The following is a 6,319-nucleotide window of genomic DNA, read 5'->3' as shown; positions in this document are numbered from 1 at the left end:
AAAAAAAAAAGAAACTAAGAAACTGCGCGCGCACACACACACACACATTTTCTTGGCAACGGATGGAATAACATTGAAGCAATGATAATTAACTTATAGATATTGCCAATTTTTAAAATAAATCACACATTTAACCATTTGTTAAGTTATATCCCACAGGCAAGCGATGATAATTGTCAAATTAATAGTCCAAGTACAGATTATTCAAAGAAAGAGAGACTTGGAAGCTATTGCAATGCATTCACTAGATGTGCATCTGTTTGGTCAGGCTTCAATAATCTTCAAGGAGATTAATTTTTATTTTTCTTTTTAAATGAAAGCATGTAACATGGTCAAGAAAAGGTTACAGACTGAGGCAAAGAGTTTCTTTAAATTATGATTATAATATAGATATGGGGATATAGAAAAACCCTCTGTTTTAATACTTAAAGTCACGTTGGCATATCCAAAATATACACGGATTAAAGTTTTAAGTGTTAGAAATGAAAATACATTCAGGGTTATTATCCTGGAACTATCCTATAGTTTCCAGTTCAAACTCTATTTCCAGTTCAAATAGGAAAATGGTAGCAAAAAAATGGAGACCCTTTATTGCTAAGCTGGGCTGATAATGGTAGTGGGGCTTGGGGCATGTGATATGGAATGCTGTAACCACAGAAACTTCTCTGAGTTTTGCAGAGAAAAGTGGCCACAAATGCCGTAATTCTGGGAGTCACCCTAGCCTGTCCCTTTGTGGCAAACAGAGCTGAGATTGCTGCTTTTTCTTTATGTTTCCCTGAAGTCCAGATGGTTGGTATCTTGTTCAAACATTTTTAACTACTAAAAAAATGTTGCTTCTCATAATTGTGAAAGTGTTACTAAAATATACAATTGTGATTGCAAATGTTTCTTTTCCTCCCTATTTTCATCCATGTTCCTTTTTTGCATTTTGTTCTTCAACTATTAGGCATATAAACATTATAGATAGTCTATGTTCTTGACACATTGACCAATTTATCATTTTGAAATATGCTAATGCGTCTGGAAATTTTTTTTGGCTTTACTTGAATTGGCTCTATATCATATTAGTATAGGAATCTCACCTTCTTTTGATTAGTGTTTATATGGCATAACTTTTTCATCCTGTTATTTTAACTTGACTCTTTATGATTGATGTACATTTCTTATAAGTAAAGTGCAATTGGATCTTTCCTTTTTTTCTATGAAATCTTATAATCTCTACTTTCATTCAGAGTGTTTACATAGCCCCTAACCAATATGTACCTGTGAACCACATGTGGATATTTTGATTTAGATTTAAATTAAAAGTAAATAGATTTAAAATTCAGTACATTAGCCACACTAAAAAAATACTCAGTGAACACATATATCCAATAAGTAGCATATTGGATAGTGCAATATGAAATTTTTCCATCTTTTTTTTAGGTCTATTGAACTTCCCATATATAGATTGTATTAAAAATTGTTTCCATTGGCCTTCCACATCAAAACAGTATAATATACAATATGTTAAAATAAATGTCAATGAATTTATAATATAAATACAATGAATACAATTAAGACATTTAGAAGAATCTGTGAATGATATGCATATGATCTATAAAAAGAAAGGTTTATTTTATTTATCTTATTTTATTATATTATATATGTATATTTGAGACTGGGTCTTGGTCTCTTGCCCAGGTTGGAGTACAGCGGTGATCACAGCTCACTGCAGCCTTGACCTCTTGGGCTCAAGCAAGTCTCCCACCTCAGCTTCCCAAGTAGCTGGGATTACACATTCTCTCTCTCAATCTCTCTCTCTCTCTCTCTCTCTCTCATAGAGACAGGGTCTCACTATGTTGCCCAGGCTTGTCTCAAACTTCCGGACTCCAGCGATTTTCCTGTCTTGGCCTCCTAAAGTGCTGGGATTATAGGCACAAGTCACTATGCCTTGCCAAAATTCATTTTAAACAAGATAAAACATGTAAAAACCATTAAATAAAATAGATATTTTAAAATACAGTAAGGGTATCTGTTATGAAATCTACTCATAAATAAATATAAACTAACATAAATTTTGCATTTTTATTAACATTTGGAAAAGTGATGAGACAAAAATATTCCATATACATTGTTCTACAGATAAAACTGACACTGGAGTACACTAAATGTACTGTTCTGAATAAAGATTTGGTAATGTTTTACCATATTAATTATAGTATGTCACACTCTCCAAGATTTCTGCAATAGATATGCAACAGTTTTCAATTAGAAAAAGATTTCATATCTCCTGTGAAATATAAAATGTGGCTGTTTTTAAAAACTGTAAAACAACACTTACAAAGTCATGAGAACAGGTATTATGTTAGCAGTGTTGAAGAGTTTTCTGCAAGCTAAGCTTCTTCATAGCAGAGTTAATTTTTCAAGTTAATTATTTTGAAGGCAAGAGTGGATTCATTAGATTAAAAATCTCATTTCATCCCTGCATCAGCATGAACTACATAGTAGCTCTTGAAATGCATTTCATGCTCAGATGTTAGGTGAGCCCAGATTCTGGGTGATGCAGGATTTTGACTGCAGCACCCAGAGTTAAAATAACAGATATGAGTCATATCTTTTAGAAGGTTTGGGTATGAGAAACATGCAGAATAATGTTCTTTCACTCTCTTGTTGACTCTGCCTTTTTTTCTTCTCCAATTTCCTGTTTTGTTTTGTTTCTTTAAGTTTCCTCTGGTATGATTTCCCCTCCATGCAAGGTACAGCCCTATTTGTCTGCTGGCACCTACTGCGGGGCCCTTCAGGAGGTGAAAGCCCTCCTCAATTGCTACTCAAGGCGTCTACATGATATTTTCATCCAATCTTTGGTAGAACATCTTGCCGTAGAACGTTCAAATGCCCAAATGATGCACTGTTGGGACACCAATGGATGTTTCTCTATTATTAAACAGATAAGCTGACAGCCTTTGTGCTGAATTTTCTATTGTCAACTTATCTCTCCTACCCAATACCACATAAAATAGCAATAGGAACTGCCTTCATGAGATAAACTTCCAGGTGAGAGATTTTCACAGTAGCAGAGAGGACGGATTTTTGTTTCTGCAGGGCCCTGGAAGTCAGATGCATGAGCAGAGGGTGACTATGATTTGCCAAGTTTGGTGCTGCTAGAAGCTTCCACTGAGATTTTTTAAATCTACCTTAGCTTCAAGGTAAACTTCTCTGTTCTCTTTCAAGGGATGGAATTCTCTGTTTTACTGCAGGGAAACCTTTCTTCCTTGAAGTACCTACAGCAGCTTCTGTTTAGTTGGCAAAACCCTAACAGATGCCACCCTAAATTGATGGGGATGGTGAATTCTGTGGTTCAGAAATACTGCAATACACCTGATGGATGAGTGAATGCTGACCTGTGGTTGATGAAGAGAAAACATGGCACACTGTGTTCCATTGGAATGGATACTCATCGTCAATAGAGACAACTCTCTGATCCAGTTATTTAATTCTAATTCATTAGTGTTATTTATTTTAGACCAATCAGTTTGAATTCACATCTTCACACATCAAAGGCATCAATAACAATCTTCATTGCATTTTTATGTCTAAGTCAAGTTTAACTCAGTATTGGAAGACCTATTTCCTAAAACAAACAATTATATCTCTGCCTTGCCATATGGTAGAATTTGGGAAATAATGTGTACTTTAGAGACCATTTTATTCATTACCTTAATTTTATAATTGGAGGAAAAAATATTGTTCCATAAACAGTAATTCATTGTGGTTGGATTCTGACTGGAATACTTGATTCTGAACAATCAAGACAATAATTTTTATATCCTGATTTTGCAAAATAAGTCTAATATAAGTAATTGGAATAATGGGATTTGTGCAACTGCAGAGAAAAATTTGAAAGTCGTTATAAAAACAATTGTAACTTAAAACTATTTATTTTAATAGTGTTTAAAGCCTTTGAGTTTTCCTTTTCAAAACTTTCTTCTTTATAGAATATCTTTATAGAGTATGAATATTAAATTATTAAGAAAGTGATTCATAAAACCATATTTAATCAATTTTATTTGTTGTGCTCTGATTCAAATATATGCAAAATTGAGATTGAGAGTATATAAACTTCTACTTTAAGAAATTAAATTTTAAAATGAATTATGGATTTTTTATTATTACTCTTCTCCATAATCATAGATAGATGTCTATTTTCTAACCTATTTTTTGTGATCTGATATTAACTTAACCAATAAACTAGTAGCTTTTGCAAAGCATTTGAATGTTTACATTAATTTAGTAAATAAGAATTTTTTTTTTAAAGTCAGTGCATATAAACTTCAACTTTGAGTTGACAAAGGTGCCCAAAATACTCTAATACCCACAGAAGTTAGTAAACAATATAAGAAAACTTATTTTTAACTCAGTGAGTGTAGGTAATTTCCACAGACTTTTTAAAGCAGGATGACTAAAATCAAGTGGCAGATGGGGCCATTATATATTGATGCTTTAAAAATGAAAGAGTAAAGTGATTAGATTTGCTACTACTGCCGTTATTTTTGAAGCAACTTAGACTCTTCATCATGCTCTAGGAAAAGTAGATTTGCTAATTATACAAAATAAAACATTCAATCAGCTCTGTTTGATTAGCTGAGCCATGTTATAGCAATGAGTACTGAAACCATTAGAAAAATGGACAATTCATTGCCAAATTTCTGTGAGCTTTTCTACCCCGGGGTATGTTCTGGGCCAAGTGTGAGCAACAGGCTAAGATATAAACACACCCACTGGTTTCCTTAAACAGACTTTTATGACTGGCATCCAATCTCAGCCAAACCTTAGTGCACTTTTCACACTGAGGGCAACTGAGTACCTGTGAACACACACACACACACACACACACACACACACACACACACACACTTCATCAAAAGAAAACCAAACAGTCCATCCTCTCTAAACCTTGATCAGCAACATCTACTTTGCTGGAGACGTCTCTTTGACTCTTACTAGATGTGGTTGACTAAGTATTTTCAAGGCCATGGGATTATCAAAGATGGGCAGGAGAGAAATGGAAACCCCAATCTCAGTCTTAATGTATCCCCTATTCTCTTTCTCTCTCTTTTCTCTATTTCTCTCCTCTCTCTTTTTCTCTTTCTCTCTTCCTATTTCCTTTACTTTCTTTTCTTTACCACCCTCCCTCTTATCCTCTCTCCTGATTTTCTCTCCTTCTTCTCTTTCCCGCTCTCCCTCTGTCTCTGTCTCTGTTACACTCTTTTTCATTTCTATTTCTTTCTGTATCTCATATTCTCTTCTCTCTCTCCTCTCTATTATTTTTCTTTCCTCACCTCTTTCTCCCTCTTTCTCCTTTCCTTCTCCTTCTCCTCTTTCCCTCTCTTTCTCTTTCTCCCCCTGCCCCCAACTTTCTGTCTTGCAGAGGTAGAATACTGGTACAGGGATAGAGTAAGAGAAGAACAGGCTCGCAGTATTATAGGGACTGAGAAGTCCCACAATGGCCAGTCTGCAAGCTAGAGAACTAGGGAAGCCAGTGCTGTGGCTCAGTCCAAGCCCCAAAGCCTTGGAACAAGGGAAGCTGATGGTATAACTCTTGGTCTGATAATCTGGTGGGGATGGGGGTTGCTGGTGCAAGTCCCAGAATACAAAGGCCAAAGAACCTGGAGTTCCAATGTTCAAGGGCAAGAGAAGAAAGTTGTCACCACTCCAGAAGAGAGAGAGCAAATGTGTTCTTCCTCTGTGTTTTTGTTCTATCCAGGATCTCAACAGATTAGATGGTGCCTGCTCCCATTGGATGACAGTGGATACTCATAGCTCAAGCTACAGATTCAAATTCCAGTCTCTTCTGGAAACACCCTTACAGACACACCCAGAAATAATGCTTCACCAGCTATCTGGGTAACCCTTAATTCAGTTGAAGTTGCTACTTTAAAGTAACCATCACGCCTTGGAAGACAAGGAACATTGAAGACAGATAAAAGCCACAGCTTCTCTGCCATTGAATTTGGATACAATGGTCATCTTCCCTCAACCTCCCATGCCCTCCTGCATCAAAACATAGAACAAAATGTGCATTGCTTAGGTGTCTCCTGTTTGCTTCATTTACACATCATCCATATGAGCTCTTCTCCTGCAGGGGAGAAACACAGTCATTTTATTTATTCTGTGATACATTGCAAGACTTTCCTCCCTAATAACCATTTTAGTGTCAGCAAACTAGAAATATTCTCATAAGGAAGAATTAACACATATATTTTCAGTCTCTAAAAATTATGCAGTTTCTTTCACAGTTTATAAAACCTTTCTATAAAAAATCTCTGCCCCAATTATT

Source organism: Cebus imitator, unplaced genomic scaffold (assembly GCF_001604975.1).
Source record: "Cebus imitator isolate Cc_AM_T3 unplaced genomic scaffold, Cebus_imitator-1.0 Scaffold649, whole genome shotgun sequence".
Classification (NCBI taxonomy): Eukaryota; Metazoa; Chordata; class Mammalia; order Primates; family Cebidae; genus Cebus; species Cebus imitator.
Note: the sequence above shows the minus strand (reverse complement) of the source record.